Below are 21,450 nucleotides of genomic sequence, written 5' to 3' on the forward strand. Positions count from 1 at the left end.
AGTTGGGCGTCATTCCTAATGGAGTTGCACCTGTCCCGGTGTTTTGTGACAACACGGGAGCCATTGCTCGAGCAAAGGAGCCAAGGTCTCATCAGAAATCCAAACACGTATTGAGAAAGTACAACATCCTCTGAGAGATTGTGGAAAGAGGAGATGTCTCGATTGACAAAGTCGGCTCCGCAGATAATGTTGCTGATCCGCTAACTAAGCCTTTACCTGGACCATTATTCGAGTAGCATCGCGAATTGATGGGTTTGAAGCATATGGGTAGTTGGCTCTAGTTCAAGTGGGAGATTGTTAGTGTAGGTGCACGTCGAGCCAAGTGTTGGCCGAGTGTTCACAATGAAACTCTATGTATAAACAGTCTTTATTTTAATAATATTTGAAATTATTGTTTTGGCACATCTTTATTTGTATACCCATGCTATTTGTATAGATAAAGTCCTTGAATATACAAATAATAGAAAGAATATGAGATGCTCATATGATGAGTATCATGAAACTCATATTTGGAATACTGTATGTTCTAAACAGTTCCTAGTCGATTCAGCCGCCGCTAAGAAGGATATAGGCCGCTCGAGTTTGAGACTAGTATCTGCGATGTGAGTACCATGTTTCATTGGTAGGGGACATTGTGATGTCCGAGCATCCAGATAGGTGCTCCTGGTAGAGTTCACTGAACAACCCTCCATAAAGGACTTTCCAAGTAGTTCTCACTTATCGAGTAGAAACGTCCTAGTTTATGGTTGTACACCATTAGTCCTTATGACCCGGGACAACATTGAGACTCTATGTGCTAGAATTACACTTTGACTTGTTTACCGACTCTCATGGGGTCATCAGGTGGCAGGATTGGGTGTTCTGTCGAAACATATAGGAGTCGATGCATTGTAGTCGGGGATTCACCGCTTACCTTCGGATATGGATATCCTATGTGTATGTAGTATGAAATCTCTGATCAGAGTATGGTGGTAATTATGAAATGGGTTTCATAGATAACACCATCGATACAACTACGACATGACACATAGTATCGATTCATTGACAACTCTCAATATACCAATGGTTGTCGAATCGGTCGGAATATATGAGTTGAAGGGACCGTACTGTACGCTAACCATAATTGAATGGTTCTTGCAGGCACTATCATTTGATATCTAGGGAATCATGTAAGCGATACTGCTAGGCGTTTAACCTGATTGGTTGGGTACTATCAGACTTGAGTTCTGACGTTCTTGTTATCAAGGAGTTGATAAGTAAAAATGGAGCAATTGGGGTATGCTCATGTAAGGACATGTTTAGTCCGAATCACATGGAGATGTGAACCTACGGCTAGTTTTATCAATGAACCATTGAGGGCCACACAAGTGCTAGCTTTTTAGATCCCGTTGAGAAGTTAAAATAGTTCAATGTGTTGAACGGCTTATAAATGAGTTTATAAGCGTAAAGAAAAATAGAAATATGACTTCTATGAGAGAAATGTAATTTTTAATTTATGAATGTGTTCCTAAATTAAAAGTAGGCCAAGTGAATAATGTATTTTAAAATTGTGATTTTCATAAACATTATTATGGACTAAATTAAATTAATTCAAGTGTTGAATTAATTAAACACTAGTGGGCCTAGTAGAGTCCAAATAATTAAATTAATTCAACTATTGAATTAATTAAATAACATTGGGTCTTGTAGAGCCCAATTGGAAATAATTATTTAACTAGTGGGCTTGAGTAAAATCAAGTAAAGTTTAATTGGGCTCAAATATGTTTGAGACAATTAAATTAAAAAGGTCCATGGGCCCTTTGTAAATGTTACAAGTCCACTAGGTTTTGCATGCTTGGGAGGTGAAGAGTTGTGGAATACTTTTTCATTAAAAATTGTTTGGCATGCAAAAGGGTGATGACTACTTTTCCCACAACCAAGACAACTCATCCTTCTCCCATTCCATCACTAGTTGGCCGAAATTTAAGAGGAATTCTCCTTCAAATTTTTCTCTTTTTTGTTCTTCAATTGTTGGATAAACAATTCTCTTCTCAAAGAAAAATCCTCATATTTTTCTAGTGCAAAATATGAAGGGATCTTCCTAGTTGGTGGTGGGCTTGATTTTTGAACAAGGAGTGTTCAAAGGAAGCTTGTAGAAGTTCATCCTTTCAAGAGCCAAGTTGTTTACAACTTGGTTGGAGCCATCATCAATCCATTGTGATTGATAGGTATATTTCTAAACACACTATGAATGTCATATTTTTGTGTTTTCGTATTTGCTACACACTAGTATTGAGGTGCTCCAAATTTTATGCTAGAAAATATGATTTTCGAAAATTTTGTTGCTTCCGTTGCGAATTCGGACACATAAAATCGATCCCTTTCAAGCAGTGCCGAGGAGATGAAAAAAGATCGTGAGTAGAGTGGAGACTACGGACTTGGATTCTAGATAGGGTTTGAACACTTGATATGTAGTTGTTAAACCTTAGTTTTAAATTACTGTATACGGTACAAGACTTGTACTTTGTTTTCGATGTATATATTCGAATGAATTCCATTACGTTCCGCATTATTCCCACAGACGATTAAGAAATGAATTAGCGTACGGGTCCCCACAGCTAGACTTTCAGCTTTGGTTATTCGACCTACATTGACAGATAGGATACGTCAGGAGCAGCCTAATGATAATCAATTGATGGAATTGCAATCCAAAGCTGATAAGAAAGGAAATACAGAGTTTACGATGAACACTGATGATTTGTTAACGTGGAGAGGTCGGATATGTGTTCCCAGTGGTAATGAAATTTGACGAGATGTTTTGACAGAGGCTCATACCGTGCCATACTTGATACAAAACCTCGTACGAATGAAAAGCAAGCACGAATATTGAAATCGCACCCTCAATTCAATAATGAACAAGAATCGATTATGTTGTCCCGATCTTTTGAAACAAGTAACAATTTGTGATATTCACCTCTAAGCGATTATAACTTAGCAACAAATATCAACGATAATAACAATCGAATTTCAAACGAACCTTCAAAGAACTTGTTTTGACAATCCGTGCGAAAAACAATCGACAAACGTCACAAAGATACAATCTTTGATAAGTTTGATTTGTGTTGAAGATCAAAACAAAATGCCTTGAATATTGAGAGTAATCTCCAATAATATGTTTAAAGTCTGAAATTATTTCGTTCATGGTCTGATACAATGCATATATAATCAATAATGCATGAAAAAGTAGTGTAAAAAGGCTTAATTAAGATAACTAGCAAATTTGACACGGAAGTGAAGACCGCGGGTGCGCCGATGATTCGACCGCGGGTGCGGTGAAGCTTCGAGATTAGCAAATTTGACACGGAAGTCAAGACCGCGGGTGCGCTGATGATACGACCACGGGTGCGGTGCAGCTTCGGGAATTTTTTTTAAATTCGATTATCATGGACCGCGGGTGCGGTCCTTGTTTTAGCGCGGGTGCGCTGGACCTTCGGCAATTGCACTTGAATAACATTCCAAAGACCTCCAATATTAATCCCATCATTCCCAACCTCCTCTAATTTAGTCACCCAATTTGTAGTTCCTCCTTGAAGTGTGCTTCTTTAAACTTCTTGCTACGTCCCCTCGTTATAGGTCCTTCGGGCAACTCCAACGACTCCCATGCTTTCTTTGGTGCTTGATCAACCACGTTTGCATCATTATTCCCTTCTTGAAAAGGATTTGTCCTCAAATCTTGATCATCTCCTACATCAAACAAGGAAAGATCACTAACATTAAAAGTAGAACTGACATTGTACTCATCTGGTAGGTCTAATTTGTAGGCATTGTCGTTGATCTTTTCAAGCACTTGAAATGGTCCATCACCCATAGGTAAGAGTTTCGAACGTCGTTTTTTTGGAAATCTTTCCTTTCATAAGTGCAACCACACCCAATCTCCCTTTTCAAAAACCATCTTTTTCCTCCCCTTGTTGGCTTGCTTCGTATATTGTAAATTCTTCTTCTCGATGTTATTCTTGACCTTCTCATGCAAACTTCTAACGAATTCAGCTTTCTTCTTGCCATCCATGTTCAACCTTTTACTCACAGGCAAAGACAATAAATCCAAAGGAGTTAAAGATTAAAACCATAAACAATCTCAAATGGTGAATAATTCGTAGTATAATGCACGCTACGGTTATAAGCAAACTCAACAAATGACAAACATTATTCCTAATTTTTCAAGTTCTTTTTGAGTATAGCACGCAAAAGTGTCCCTAGAGTTCTATTAACAACTTCAGTTTGTCCATCCGTTTGAGGATGACATGTAGTAGAAAACAACAGTTTTGTGCCAAGTTTAGCCCACAAAGTTTTCCAAAAGTAACTCAAAAATTTAACATCAAGGTCAGATACAATAGTCCTAGGCATACCATGTAACCTAACGACTTCCTTGAAGAACAAATCCGCAATATTTGATGCATCATCGATTTTATGACAAGCAATAAAATGTGTCATCTCAGAGAATCTATCAACAACAACAAATATTGAATCCCTCCCCTTCTTAGTCCTTGGCAAACCTAAAACAAAATCCATAGAAATATCAATCCAAGGTTCACTAGGAACAGGAAGTGGCGTATACAATCCATGTGGTTGTGTTCTAGACTTAGCTTGTCTACAAATAATGAATTTTTCACAAACACGTTCAACATCACGTTTCATATGCGGCCAATAAAAATGCTCATGCAAACAACTCAAAGTTTTAGCCACACCAAAGTGCCCCATCAAACCACCACCATGTGCCTCCCTCACAAGTAATTCACGAATTGATGACTTAGGAATGCACAATCTATCTTTTCTAAATAAATACCCATTATGCAAATAAAATTTATCATGTGGACCTACATTCATGTTTCAAATACTTCCTTAAAATCCTCATCCATCGCATACAATTCATTCACATGTTCAAATCCCAAGATTTTTGAATCCAAGGTAGAGATTAGTACGTACTTCCGTGATAGTGCGCCGGCCACTACATTATCCTTACCTTGTTTGTACTTGATTATGTAGGAAAATGTTCCAATGAATGCCACCCACTTAGCATGCCGCTTGTTCAGTTTCTGTTGTCCCCTAAGGTACTTTAGAGACTCATGATCGGTATGGATAACAAATTCCTTAGGCCTCAAGTAGTGTTGCCACATCTCCAAAGTCCTCACAAGCTCGTACAACTCCTTGTCATACGTTGGATGGTTCAGCGCTGCTCCATTGAGTTTCTCACTAAAGTACGCCATTGGTCGTCCTCATTGCATCAAAACTCCTCCAATACCTACACTTGAGGCATCACATTCAATTTCAAAAGTATTAGAAAAATCAGGTAAAACAAGTAAAGGAGCATTAATTAATTTTTGTTTAATAATATTAAAAGACTTCTCTTGTTCCTCGCCCCAATGAAATGGAACGTTTTTCTTAATCACCGCCGTCATTGGTGCCGCCAGTGTGCTAAAATCTTTTAATAACCTCCTATAGAAGCTTGCTATACCATGAAAGCTTCGAACTTGACTAACATTAGCAGGCGTTGGCCAATCTCGAATAGCACTTATCTTGTTCTCATCCACTTGTATCCCCTGTGAACTTACCACAAAACCAAGAAAGACAATTTTGCTTGTACAAAAATCACATTTCTTAAGATTAGCATATAAATGTTCATCCCTAAGTGTGATCAGTACAAATCTCAAATGCTCAACATGCTCTTCTAAATCTTTGCTATACACAAGAATATCATCAAAATAAACCACAACAAATTTCCCTATGTAAGCACGCAAAACATGATTCATCAACCTCATAAAAGTACTAGGAGCATTAGTTAAGCCAAAAGGCATGACCATCCACTCATATAACCCATATTTGCTTTTAAATGCCGTTTTCCACTCATCACCTTCCCTCATTCTAATTTGGTGATAACCACTTTTTAAATCAATCTTATTAAAAATACATGCACCATGCAACTCATCTAACATATCTTCTAGTCTAGGTATGTGATGCCTATACTTGATGGTTATATTAATGATTGCCCTACAATCTACACACATTCGCCATGATCCATCTTTCTTAGAACTAATAAAACAGGTACAACACAAGGAGACATGGACTCACGCACAAAATCCCTATCTAACAATTCACTTACCTGTCGCTGAAGCTCCTTAGTCTCATCCGGATTGCTTCTATAAGCTGGACGATTTGGCAATGCACTTCCTGGCACAAAATCAATTTGGTGCTCAATCCCCCTCAATGGTTGTATTCCTTGAGGTAGCTCCTCCGGAAATATATCATCAAACTCCTGCAAAAGGGAAACAACAATGCTCAGAAAATTTCCGGCTATATCACTTGTGTTAAAGAGAATCTCTTTGTAAAGAATCAACACAAGTGTATCATGTGTGTGCAACAATTGTTTCATATCACTCTTTTGGACCATATATGTTTTCTTTTTGACCTCTTTCCTCTCATTTTCTTTTCCCTCTTTTTTTATCTCAATGGTCATCTCAACATTTTTTTTATCACTTATTTTTTTGACCATATCTTTTTCTTCTTTGTTTAAGGCCACCTCACTTTTCTTTTCACTCTTTCTTTCAGCCTCATCTCTTTTTTTCTTTTGTCGTTGGTCTTCCATTATTTGTTTTGGGGACAAAGGAAGTAAAACAATGGGTTCTTTCTTGAGTACAAAAAAATATCTATTTTTAAACTCATCATGTGTCACTTGCCTATCATATTGCCATGGTCTCCCTAACAAAATATGACAAGCATGTATTGGTACCACATCACATAACACCTCATCAATATACTTCCCAATCGAAAACGCAACCAAGACTTGTTTGTTCACTTTCACTTCACCACAGTCATTCAACCACTGTAGCCTATATGGTTGAGGATGTTTCAAAGTAGGCAAGCTCAATTTTTCAACCATCTCAAAACTAGCAACATTGGTACAACTTCCTCTATCTATAATAAGATTGCAAACCTTGCCATTGAAAAAACACCTAGTATGGAATAAGTTTTCCCTTTGGTTAGTTTCTTCTTCCTTGACTTGGGTACTCATTATACGCCTAGTCACTAATGCTTCTCCCATAACTTCCTCATATCCCTCATCAGGATCCTCTAATGCAGGCATCTCATCTTCATCCTCTCCATCATCTCCCTCACTATGAGATTCATACTCCCCATAATTATTCAACACCATCACCCTTTTATTGGGACATTGGTTAGCAATATGACCAACTCCTTGACACCTAAAACATTTAATATCTCTAGAACGATTAATAGGAGTTTCAGGTTTACCTTGCACTCCCTGCTTAGGCGCCTCCTGTTTAATGTCAACTTTTGGTTTGACCACTACCTTGCTTTCTTCACGTTTAACAACATTGGAACGCCAAGGTGTTGATGTATTCCCATATTGTGTGGAACGGCCAACTCCTCTCCTCTTGAGTTGTTGCTCCATTTTTATCGCCATCTGCACCATTTCATCTAGATCCAAGTAATGTCTAAGCTCCACTTGGTCTTGAATTTTCCTGTTCAAACCACACAGAAAACGAGCCTTAGTAGCCTCACTATCCTCATCTATATTTGTTCTAATCATGACTACTTCCAACTCTTTATAGTAGTCCTCAACACTCTTTACACCCTGTCTCAAAGTTTGTAAATTCTTAAACATTTCTCTATAGTAGTGATTTGGTACAAACCTCTTTCTCATTACGCTCTTCATCTCAGCCCAAGTTTCTATAGGCCTCTCATTGCATCTTCTCTTAGTGGTTACTAATTGATCCCACCAAATAAGTGCATAATCAACAAACTCAACCACGGCCAACCTAACCTTTTTGAGTTCAGAATAATGGTGACAATCAAACACAAATTCAACTCGCTTTTCCCATTCTAAATAAGCCTCTGGATCCGACTTACCATGGAACGACGGAATTTTCATCTTAATGCTAGCTATGTTATTATCTTTCTTATTCCCATCATCATACCTACCTCGTAAGGCTTCTCTTCTTCCCCTACCAAATCCTCTACCTCTTCCGCTCCTACCCCAGTTCTCGTTTTGACTCTCCTCTTCTTCTCCTAATTCATAATCATCCTCTTCTTCTTCGACTGTACCCAAACCTTTAGGTTTAGATTTATTTTCACTAGTGCTAACTTCAAGCCTATCCAACCTCTCAAATAAAGGAGCCAACTCGGCCCTCATCATTCTACTAAAATGCCCAAATAATGCCTCCATTTGAACCTTAGACAACCCCTGGTTCGAACTTTCTCCTACTTCCCTCTCCATTTTATATTCAGATTTTGTACCTGCAAGAAAATGTTAGTAGAAATAAAAGATGTTCCTCACCCAAATTCTCACAATCACTCCAAAGAAATAACACTCTCACTCAAATATTTTCACTCGAATGTGATAGTTCTCTCAAAGATGTGATCAATCTTTATATTTGTACACCAAACTATCAAGATTCAACTCGTGACACTTGCAACTGTCTCACTTGGATTGCACAAAGCCAAGAACACTAGAATAACACAGATTTGAAAACAGAACAAAGGATTATACAGATCTGAAAACAGAAACGTAGGAATAACACCGATCTGATAACAGAATGAAATTTATATTTTTCTTTTCTTATATAAATTTTATATAAATAGAAAAATTTGACAAAAGAAACGAAAGGATACCACAGATCTGCTAACAGAACAAAATTTTAGATAGATCTGAAAATTAAGAACAAGATACTTACTTGAATTCAATGAGCCAAAACTCTGATACCAAATGATACGAAACCTCGTACGAATGAAAAGCAAGCACGAATATTGAAATCGCACCCTCAATTCAATAATGAACAAGAATCGATTATGTTGTCCCGATCTTTTGAAACAAGTAACGATTTGTGATATTCACCTCTAAGCGATTATAACTTAGCAACAAATATCAACGATAATAACAATCGAACGAACCTTCAAAGAACTTGTTTTGACAATCCGTGCGAGAAACAATCGACAAACGCCACAAAGATACAATCTTTGATAAGTTTGATTTGTGTTGAAGATCAAAGCAAAATGCCTTGAGTATTGAGAGAAATCTCCAATAATATGTTTAAAGTCTGAAATTATTTCGTTCATGGTCTGATACAATGCATATATAATCAATAAAGCATGAAAAAGTAGTGTAAAAAGGCTTAATTAAGATAACTAGCAAATTTGACACGGAAGTGAAGAACGCGGGTGCGCTGATGATTCGACCGCGGGTGCGGTGAAGCTTCGGGATTAGCAAATTTGACACGAAAGTGAAGACCGCGGATGCGCTGATGATACGACCGCGGGTGCAGTGCAGCTTCGGGAATTTATTTTAAATTCGATTATCATGGACCGTGGGTCCGGTCCCTGTTTTAGCGCGGGTGCGCTGGACCTTCGGCAATTGCACTTGAATAACATTCTAAAGACCTCCAATATTATTCCCATGATTCCCAACCTCCTCTAATTTAGTCACCCAATTTGTAGATCCTCCTTGGTATTTCATCATGAGTCCTTGTAGCGCTTCTTTAAACTTCTTGCTACGTCCTCTCGTTATAGGTTCTTCGGGCAACTCCAACGACTCCCATTCTTTCTTTGGTGCTTGATCAACCACGTTTGCATCAATACTCGATACATCCAGGTAGCACCAAGATGTAACAGGATCTCCGACGTCTATACTGGTGGCCAGGTATGAAAAGTGATATTGCAAAGTTTATATCCGAATGTCTGTCAGAAAGTAAAGATTGAGCATCAAAGACCTGCTAGAACTTTGCAATCCCTCCCAATACCTCAGTGGAAGTAGGAGCACATCACCATGGATTTTGTAACAGGACTTCCGAGAACACTAAAGGGTTACAACTCCATCTGGGTGATTGTTGACATGTTAACCAAGTCGGCTCATTTTCTTCCGGTCAAGACGACGTTTACAATGAACGAGTATGCTGAAGTCTATGTAGCTGAAATTGTGAGACTTCATGGTATTCCTGTGTCAATTGTATCTGATCGTGACGCGAGGTTTACTTCTGAATTCTGGAAGAGCTTGCATAGAGCCTTGGGCACCAGATTGGCTTTTAGCACATCATATCATCCTCAGAGTGACAGGCAGTCAGAGAGGGTGATTCAGATTCTTGAAGATATGCGAGCCTGCACGATTGACTTCTCTGGTAGCTGGGATTCTAAATTGCCACTTGCGGAATTTACATATAACAATAGTTATCAGGCGAAGATTGGCATGGCACCATACGAGGCATTGTATGGCAGAAAATGTAGGTAACTGTTGAACTGGGATGATGTGGGGACCCGGACGCTAATCATATTCTTAATCATCATTGGGACCATTCAATTCATTATAATAAACAGGGTCTAATTTTTTTTTTAAATACAATATTAAATGCGGAACGTAATGGAATACATTCTAATATACATGTCAGTATTAAAGTACAAGTCTTGTACTATATACAATCATTCAACTGAGGTTTAACATCTAAATCTCAAGTGTCCAAACCCTATCTTTAATCAAGTCCGTAGTCTCCACTCTAATCACGATCTCTCTTCATCTCCTCGACCCTGAACCTGTCCCACCTGTTGTCATGCACATATACAAACACGACAACAGCCGGATAACTCCGGTGAGAATAAAATCCTAGTATAAATCAATGAAACATGCTATCATATAAACAATGTAAAAGCATGAAACAAATATAAGTAATATGTATCAAATCTGAAAACATAATCAATATAAAACTGTCAATCAGACTCGTGACTCTACGTCTCAGACTAGACTCATTCCTAGTCTAGGGATCCCGGTTTCCAGACGTTGGCATTCCTATATCAAATTCAGTAATAGAAGAAACTTCAATTCTATTCAATCGATATAACTGAACATCCAGTGTCTTGACCTATCCGTCACAAACTGTGGCACTATCGCCAATTCACTATCATGTGACAATGTGCAATGTGCCAGTGACGATTCCATCACTATCGGCACTTACGTCACAAGATCACTCGTCTCATACTCATCTAATACGTGCTTCTATAAATCAATAGAACAAGCATATCAATTCAATTCATTGTAAATAATAACAATAAGTATGTGATTTAGGGAAACTCAAGTATATCCTACTCGAGTCATTCTCTCGGTACCACATTGACTTATACCTTTCTTTTATTGTAGTTCGGACGTCGTTCCTGTCTGGAATTCAAAATCTGTCAACCCTCAATCTGGCAATGACAACATCAATAGTACCATATCAATATACTGCTCAAATTAATACCGAGTCTGATCAATCTGAATTCAATTCAAAATCAACGGCATAACGGAACAATCTGAATATCCCCATCAATACAATATCAACAGATAATAATTACAATCCATAACTGATATCCAATACAATCGGTAATAAATCTACAATCCAAATCTGTCCAATATCAATCAATATATTCTGAAAAATCATAACAATTCCATAATCAATCTGTTTCTCAATCTGACTTCGATTCTACAATGTTTAACATGTCAAGAACATCATATATTAATCATATCCGATTTTGAAAATATCATAATTTCAAGACATATCAAAACATAACAAACATACGTCCAGTTGTAGCCTGCTTCGATAAGAACACAGTACTGAAGTCGGATTTAAATTCTGATAGACGGATTTGCTAAAATCACAGATCTATGGTACGAAAAGTCTTGAGGGAATTTATTCTGATTCTCTCGATTTTCCTCTGACCTGGTGGAATGAAGTTTAACAAATTTATATATCAAATGCATGGCAACGTACGTGGCACGATTCTTGACAAAACACGTCTCGCGCTCGGGCGGACATAAAGTTCTGCCCGGGCGCGGAACTCTTGGCCCTCTCATTTTATTCAATCGCGCACGGGCGGACATACACTTTCGTCCGGGCGCAAGATGCTCGGGTTTCTGGCCTCATTCATTGGCGCTCAAGCGAATAACAACTTCTGCCCGGGCGCCCAGCCTTGGATCCAAAAGTTGTACCTTTCATATACTTGCCCAAATTGGTCTCGGAATGGCCCGGCTATAATCACATCAATTAATCAACAATCACATCAGATTACAGTAATCAAAATCTCGGGCATTACATTTCTCCCCCCTTAAGATACGATTTTGTCCCCGAAATCACAGGCAGTCGAATCATATCAAAAGGAAATGTATATCAGAAGCTAAATAAAAAACTCACATCAGTTAAATAATGCTGGGAATTCCTGTCTCATATCTGATTAAGTCTCCCAAGTAGCTTCTTCAGTGCCATGATGAGTCCATTGAACTTTTACAAGAGGAATAGTATTCGTTCTAAGTTGCTTTTCCTTGCGATCGATAATCTGGATCGGTTTTTCGACATAACTTAGACTTTCATCAAGTTATGCCTTGTCTGGCTGAATAATGTGAGAATCATCAGGGATATATTTCCGCAGCATAGATACATGAAAAACGTCATGTATACCCGATAATGAAGGCGGTAATGCGAGTCGATAGACACGATCTCCTATCTTCTCGAGAATTTGATATGGACAAATGTATCGTGGAGACAACTTCCCTTTCTTGCCAAATCTGACAACTCCTCTGAAAGGTGAAATCTTCAAAAATACTCTGTCTCCTGCCTCAAATACCAACGGTCTACGTCGAATGTTGGCATATTTGGCTTGTCTGTCCTGTGCTGCCTTCATTCTTTTCTGAATCAGTTTCACTTTCTCAGTCATATCTTTGATCATATCAGGTCCAATCTCAGGAACCTCATAGATATCGTCCCAATACAAAGGGGATTGACATTTCTTTCCGTACAACGCTTCAAATGGTGCCATTTCAATACTCGTCTGATAGCTATTGTTGTACGAGAACTCACAAAGTGGCAATGCATCCTGCCAATTAGTGCTAAAATCAAGCACTATGGCTCTAAGCATATCCTCCAATGTCTGAATAGTCCGCTCTGACTGTCCGTCGGTTTGAGGATGATATGCGGTACTCAGATGTAACTTCGTACCTAGAGCCTGCTGTAAACTCTGCCAGAAGTGCGAAGTAAACCGAGGATCACGGTCCGAAACAATCGACTTCGGCACTCCGTGCAATCTGACTACCTCTCTGATATAAATATCGGCCATCTGGTCATATCTGTACGTCATCTTGTATGGAATAAAACATGCGGATTTGGTCAATCTGTCAATCACAACCCAAATCGCATCACAACCTCTGGAGGAACGTGGTAACTGCGTCACAAAATCCTTGGAAATGTGATCCCATTTCCATTTAGGAATAGATAAATTCTGCAGTAAACCTCCTGGTTTCTTCCTCTCGGCTTTCTCCTATTGGCAATTCAAACATTTGGATACAAATGTAGCAATATCAGCTTTCATTTGCTTCCACTTGTATCATGTCTTCAAATCATTGTACATCTTCCTGCCACCAGGATGAATGCTAAAACGACTGCTGTGCGCTTCTGTCAGTATCCGCTGTCTCAAATCTGAAACATTCGGCACAAAAATACGATTATTCACATACAAAACACTATCATGAACCTGATATTCCGATTGATGTCCAGCTCTGACCATAGCAATCGAATTCTGCACATTCTGATCAACTTTCCGAGCCGTTTTAATACTCAAAATCAGCTCTGGTTCGGGTTGAACAGCATATAATCTCATAGGTTTATAATCTGTCTCAAATAATAATCCAGACAAACAGCAATCTTTTATCAAATTTGAAACACCAATCGTCGATAAGGATAAAGAACATACCTTTCGACTCAGTGCATCTGCTGCGGCATTAGATTTCCCTGGATAGTACTTGATTTCACAATCGAAGTCTTTAAGCAAATCAAGCCATCTTCGCTGTCTCATATTCAACTTTGACTGTGAAAAGAGATTTTTCAAGCTATGATCAGAATAGATTTCGAACTTCTCACCATAAAAGTAGTGTCGCCATATCTTCAAAGCAAATACAATGGCAGCCAATTCAAGATCATGAATTGGGTAACGAGTCTCATGTGGCTTCAGCTGCCTTGAGGCATAAGCAATCACATGCCCTCGCTGCATCAGAATACAACCTAATCCTCGGTGAGATGCATCACAATAAACCATAAAATCACCAGTACCTGATGGAATAGTCAATATCGGTGCACTGGTCAGTCTTTTCTTCAGCTCAAGAAAACTGGACTCACAGTCTTCAGAATAAACAAATGGAGCATTCTTCTGAGTCAACTGAGTAATTGGCTTGGCAATGCTAGAAAAATCTTTAACAAATCGACGATAATATCCTGTCGAACCCATAAAACTGCAAATCTTGGGTACTGATGTCGGTCTCGGCCAAGAAATCACTGCCTCAACCTTACTGGGATCAACTGATATACCGTCTCCGGATATAATATGCCCCAGAAATACAACCTGTCTCAACCAAAACTCACATTTTTACAGTTTAGCATACAATTTCTCAGCCCTCAGAATTTTCAACACAGTTCTCAAATGCTCGGCATGGTCAATCATATTCTTCGAATAAATCTAGATATCATCAATGAATATAATAACAAAATCATCAAGATACCTCTGGAATATGCGGTTCATCAGACCCATAAACATAGGTGGAGCATTAGTCAAACAGAACGGCATGACAATAAACTCATAATTTCCATACCTGGTTCTGAATGCTGTCTTCGAGATATCATAATCCCTGACTCTCACCTGATGATATCCAGATCTCAGATCGATCTTGGAATATACTGAAGAACCCTGCAACTGATCAAACAAATCATCAATGCGAGGCAAGGGATATTTATTCTTTACCATTGCTTTGTTCAGTTGCCGGTAGTCGATATAGAGTCTCATAGAACCATCTTTCTTTCTCACAAACAGTACTGGAGCACCCCAAGGAGACACACTCGGTCTGATATACCCCTTGGCCAATAAATCCTCAAACTGTTCTTTCAACTCTTTCAATTCAATCGGTGCCATTCTGTACGGAGCCCTCGAAATCGTAGTTGTACCTGGCATCAACTCAATACTGAAGTCTATCTCTCGAATCGGAGGCAAACCAGGAATCTCATCCGGGAAGACATCAGCAAACTCGCACACCACTGGCAAATCAGCCAATGATGGACTCGATTTCAGTAGATCAACTGAATAGACAAGGAATCCTTTCGCTCCTTTCTGCAACAATCGAGTCAGAGACACTACGGATATCAAAGGAATTCTAGATCGAGAACCCTTACCGTAGAATTTCCACTCATCATCCATATCCGGTTTGAATCTCACAATCTTGTGGAAACAATCAACAGTGACTCTGTACTTGGTTAACATATCAATACCGATAATACAGTAAAAATCAGACAACCCAAGCACAATACAGTCTAACTCAATCTCATGCCCATCATACTGTAGTATACAATGTTTCACAGACTTCACTGATATCAAACTTGTCCCCAAAGGAGAAGAGACAGACACTACAACAGATAATGACTCAATAGGAAAAGAATACATCAAAGCAAATCGCTCATATATGAATGTATGCGATGCACCAGTATCTATCAATACATATGCAGGATAACAAGAAATAAAACAGTTACATGCAACAACATCGTCAGGTGCCTCCTGAGCCTGCTCCTCTGTCAAAGCAAATACTCGGGCCTGCTGTCTAGGAGGCTTGCTCACTGTCTGGCTACCTCCTGGCCTCTGCTGTGACTGAGATGGTGCTGGCTGGAACGAATGAACAGCGGCTGATCGTCTATCAGTCTGTGCCGCTGATCCAGAAGATTCGGCACCCTGTGATCTCTGAGAATCTCTCTGTGGGCAGACTCTAGTAAAATGTCCCTGCTGCCTACAAATACGACAACTGCCAAACACTCCTCGGCACTGCTCTTTGGAATGCTTCCCTCCACAAGTGCTGCAATAAGGTCCTGTATAACTCTGGCCCTGACCGGTCTGTCTCGAGCCACTAGAAATGGATGAACTACTTCCAGATCTTTTGAAATGCTTCCCTCTAGCTTTCAGGAAGTCTTTCCTTCCTCCACTGCTGCTGCCACTCTCAAACCGGGGAGGTGGTTGCTGTGGTCTCGGTGCTGGAGGTACAAACGAAGCTCCTCTCAGTCTCATCAGACCTGCTTCGGCTCCCTTAGCTCTGTTCAAAGCATCGGTGAAATTATTCGGTCTCCCGGTATTCACCAAGGTAAAGATTTCCAGATTCAGGCCATTAATGAACTGATTAGCAACGACTTCGTCATTCTCGCCACATGTGGAGCAAATCGTAGCAGTGTAGAGAACTTAGCCACATGTTCCTCGATGTTCAGCTGAACCTGTCTCAAGTTTGCAAATTCTGCTCCTTTTTCCTTCCTATACAACACTGTAAAGAACCTCTGATAGAATTCAGTTCTAAAGACATTCCAGGTAATAGTCGTACCTCGATGCTCCAAGGTTCGCTTTGTTGTAATCCACCAGTTCTTTGCAACATCATGCAACTGGTGCCCTATCAGTTTCACTCTCCGCTCATCAGTATAATCCAAGGACTCAAACAGTATCTCAATGTCGTCTAACCAACTCTCGCAATCAACTAAAGTCTCAGTACCCTTCAGAGTCGGTGGATGGAATGAATGAAATCTCTTCAATAATGTCTCCATCGGTGTCGCTGTTACATCCATTGGAGGATTCGAAGTGCTACCTTGTTCCGGTACTCTTCGAGGAGGCATATCTGATTATCAAAAGTGTTAGAAACCAAATACAACAATATGTATATATCAGTTCCCTTCTGATCATCTTACCTCTAATCAAGAATTGGTTCTGGTTCAATCTCAATAATAGACATTACCAAATCAAAGTCAGATAATCAGGTAAACATGTATTAAAGCAGTAAATCATGCTAGCAATCAAAAGCAAGAAAGAAAACTCAATCTACCCTGCTCACTAGCTTCTATCTCAGTCTAAAGGATCTATCGCTCTGATACCACCTGTTGTGGGGACCCGGACGCTAATCATATTCTTAATCTGTGAAGGGCCTAAAACTCCTTTCTTGAAAATTTGTGGAAAATTAAAATTTTTCTTTTTAAAAGAACTTAAATGGCCTCATTAATAAAATCACTGGTGAATCAAGTTCAATATTTCAAAATATTGCAGCGGAAGAAAATTAAAGTTTTGCCAACAACAACGGTTTAAAAATATCCAACGACTGATAAAATTGTTTGCGGAAAAAAAATTAACAACTGCTGCTCTGAGGTCCTCGGGTGCCACTACTGCCGACCCAAGCTGGCTCACTGGTCCCCGCCCTCAGCCCTGGCCTCATCAATACCTACAACAATCAAGTCTAGTGAGCCTAAAGTCTCAGCATGCATATATCGCAGGTAACGAGTAAAAATCTGAATTTAAAATATGCATGAGTTAACATATCCTGTCCTGAGGCATACTGAAAATAATCTGTACTGAGCAATTATAATACGTGCATAACTGAACTGAAATCACTGTAAAAATATTTGCTCCTTGGAGCGTGTACTGAAATATCTGGTAAAATTTTCTGTTGAGATTATGTTTTACGCCTGTGGCCACTGCACTAAGCTGAACTGATCGGTAACTGGCTACCGGGGAGGCTGAAACTGAACTGAGCTGGCCGGTCACTGACGACCGGGTGGTACCATACTGAACTGATCGGTCACTGGCGACCGTATAAAATAACACTCCCACATAGTGAATGAACCACAAGCCATATCGCATAAATCTCAAAAATAATCATTTTCTATTTAATGCACGTAAAATAATTAACTGGCTTAATGAAAATGTCCCGTAATTTTACCAACTGGATTGGATTGGATCGTTCCCAGGCTCGCTGCAACCTAACTGTGCCATGAAAATTATGCAATAGCTTAAACTTGACCAACTACGCAATTTACGTTCAAAAGATGCGACTATGACGCCTAATGACTTCGCATTTAATCATGACTCCGAGCCAACTTGAACCGACACTGAACCGACGTATAGTCATGATTAAAATACGCTGAAAAATCATAAAATAATGTTCCTAAAATGATAGGGTCGAAATCTAGGTTGAATGGAGGCCAAAACACGAAACGCTCTTTCGAGAGTCAATTTGGCACATTGCACCGTAAATTCTCGTACGACTTCAAAAATGATCCAAATGACAAACGGTCGAAAACATGACCTTCCTAACTCAATGAGGCATTGTCCAGTCCAAGGCCATGGGCTAAAAGCCAACCAAGAACACGAACAAGCCTCTGAACCGACACAGCAACTTGCTGTAATTTCCAGCAGCTGCGCAACTACAAGACTTGCGTTGGTTTCGAGACTATCGGCCATTAGGGGAGTGAACCACCGACCAGAGACTCTTTGAATTTTAAGGAAGAATCAAGACCAAGTCCACTCCCCTTTGAATTTTAAATTTTGAATTGATATCAAATGAGTTGGTGGATGCTTCTAGGAGGTAGTGGCCAAAATTTTGCTTATTTTCTAGTCTAGGATATGTCCATTAATTAATTAAATTGTGCTCCCAAAAATCCTAGAATTATCCTACTAATTACATGCAAAGAATTGGTCAAAGTTGATGAGTTGGAAAATGAATCTTCTAGCACTAAGGGTGGCCGAAAAATGCATGATAAAATAAAGGGAAATGTTGATTATCTAGTCAACTAATAATCCTTGAAAGCCTTACTAATCCTTTAAATAATTTAGTGAGCTAACCCCTTAATTAAATAACTTAAATGAGTTCATTTCTTAATCACCTCAAATAATTAAATTAAATCCTCAAACCTCCCTTTCTAACTTAAATGAACTTGGTTGCTAGCTAAATTAACTTCTGAAAATATTTATCGAATCTTAAATTCTATCTCAAAACTCCAACTCCGGTCCGGCCTCACTGAAATAACTGAAATGCTAAAAATCAAACTACTGAACTGAAATAATAAAATAATTAACTTCAAACAAATGCATTTAAAATAATCATGCAATGAAGTCAATTAAATTTAAAATCTAGAATTATGCATGGCTTATACGTCTACTGACTTACGGGTTCTACAATCCTTCCCCCCTTAAATAAATTTCGTCCTCGAAATTAGAACTCATCGAATAACTCAGGGTATCGACTTCTCATCTCCGGCTCAGATTCCCACGTAGCTTCCTCCTCTAAATGGTTTAGCCATTTGACTTTGACTCGCTTAACCAACTTGTTCCGAAGTTTCTTCTCCTGTCTGTCTAGGATCTGCACGGGTCTCTCCTCATAAGATAAGTTCGGAGTAAGCTGCAACGGCTCGAAATTCAGCACATGCGAAGGATTTGCCATATACTTCCTCAGCATGGAGACGTGAAAGACATTGTGTACTCCGGCCAAATTCGGCGGAAGAGCCACACGATACGCTAGCGTCCCAACTCTGTCGAGGATCTCAAACGGTCCGATGAATCTCGGACTGAGCTTCCCTTTCTTGCCAAATCTCATGACACCCTTCATAGGTGCCACTTTCACGAAGACATGATCGCCCACTGCAAACTCTAACTCTCTCCTCCGCTGATCGGCATAACTCTTCTGTCGACTCTGAGCAGTCCTCATTCTATCACGGATCTTGACTACTACATCTGCTGCCTGCTGAACAATCTCTGGACCCAACTCTGCTCTCTCTCCTACTTCATCCCAATGAACAGGAGATCTACACTTGCGGCCATACAGCGCCTCATACGGAGCCATACCTATAGACGACTGGAAACTGTTGTTATAGGTGAACTCTACCAATGGTAAGTTCGACTCCCAACTCCCAGAGAAATCAATGACGCAAGCACGGAGAAGATCCTCCAAAATCTGAATAACTCGCTCTGACTGCCCATCCGTCAGCGGATGGAAAGCTGTGCTAAACAGCAACTTCGTACCCATAGTCGAATGCAAACTCTTCCAAAACGAGGAAGTGAATCTGGGATCTCTGTCGGATACGATAGAAACTGGAATACCATGGAGTCGGACTATCTCTCGGATATACAGCTCTGCATACTGAACCATGGTGAAAGTCGTCTTAATAGGCAAGAAGTGCGCTGATTTGGTAAGACGATCTACAATCACCCAGATAGCATTCGATCCTCTGGCTGACCTCGGCAATCCGGTCAAAAAGTCCATGGTAATGTTCTCCCACTTCCACTCGGGAATAGGAAGAGGCTTGAGCAAACCTGCTGGTCTCTGATGCTCGGCCTTCACTAACTGGCAAGTCAGGCACTCGGATACAAAACGCCTGATGTCCTTCTTCATTCCTGGCCACCAATACAATAGCTGCAGATCTTTATACATCTTCGTACTCCCAGGGTGAATGGAGTACGGGGACGTATGGGCCTCTGATAAGATGTCTGCTCGGATAGAATCACTGCTAGGAACCCATATCCTATCTCGGTATCTCACAATACCGTCGCTGACTGAATACAAAACACTGCCCTTGGCTTCATCTCTCTTCTTCCACTGTGCCAACTGCTCATCTGCTGCCTGACCGCTGCGAATACGATCAATAAGAGAGGACTGGATAGTCAAGGTAGATAAACGAGGAACTCTACCTCGAGGATAAGTCTCAAGATCAAACCTCTGCATCTCAATCTGAAGAGGTTTATGCATCGTCAAATGAGCCATCACTGCGACTTTCCTGCTCAAAGCATCCGCAACTACATTAGCTTTACCCGGGTGGTAGCTAATGTCACAATCGTAGTCTTTCACAAGCTCCAACCAACGCCTCTGACGCATGTTCAGCTCCTTCTGCGTGAAAAAATACTTGAGGCTCTTATGGTCGATAAAGATCTGGCACTTCTCTCCATACAGATAGTGCCTCCAAATCTTCAAAGCAAAAACTACGGCCGCTAACTCCAGATCATGGGTAGGGTAATTCTTCTCGTGGATTTTCAGCTGTCGAGAAGCATACGCTATCACTCTCCCATGCTGCATCAAAACTGCACCTAAACCAAGCTTCGAAACATCGGTATAAAGGACAAACTCGCCGGGCCCTGATGGCATGGCCAAAACTGGTGCTGAAATAAGAGCTTGCTTCAAAGTATCGAAGCTCTTCTGACACTCCTCGCTCCACACAAATTTCACATTTTTCTTTGTCAGTGCTGTGAGTGGAACGGCGATAGAGGAAAATCCTTGGATGAATTTTCTGTAATATCCTGCTAGCCCAAGGAAACTGCGGATCTCGGATGCATTCTGAGGCACAACCCAATCTCTGACTGCTACAACTTTTGCGGGGTCTACCTCAATACCACTGCTAGAAACAATGTGGCCCAAGAACGCCACCTTCTCTAACCAGAATTCGCACTTACTGAACTTTGCGAATAATTTGTGCTTCTGCAATGTCTGCAACACTGTGGTCAGATGCCTGCTGTGCTCCTCCCGATTCTTGGAGTAGACGAGAATGTCATCTATGAACACTATCACAAACTGGTCGAGGTACGGCTGAAATACGCGATTCATGAAGATCGCTGGCG

This window comes from Primulina tabacum, chromosome 18 (assembly GCF_025594145.1).
Source record: "Primulina tabacum isolate GXHZ01 chromosome 18, ASM2559414v2, whole genome shotgun sequence".
NCBI lineage: Eukaryota > Viridiplantae > Streptophyta > Magnoliopsida > Lamiales > Gesneriaceae > Primulina > Primulina tabacum.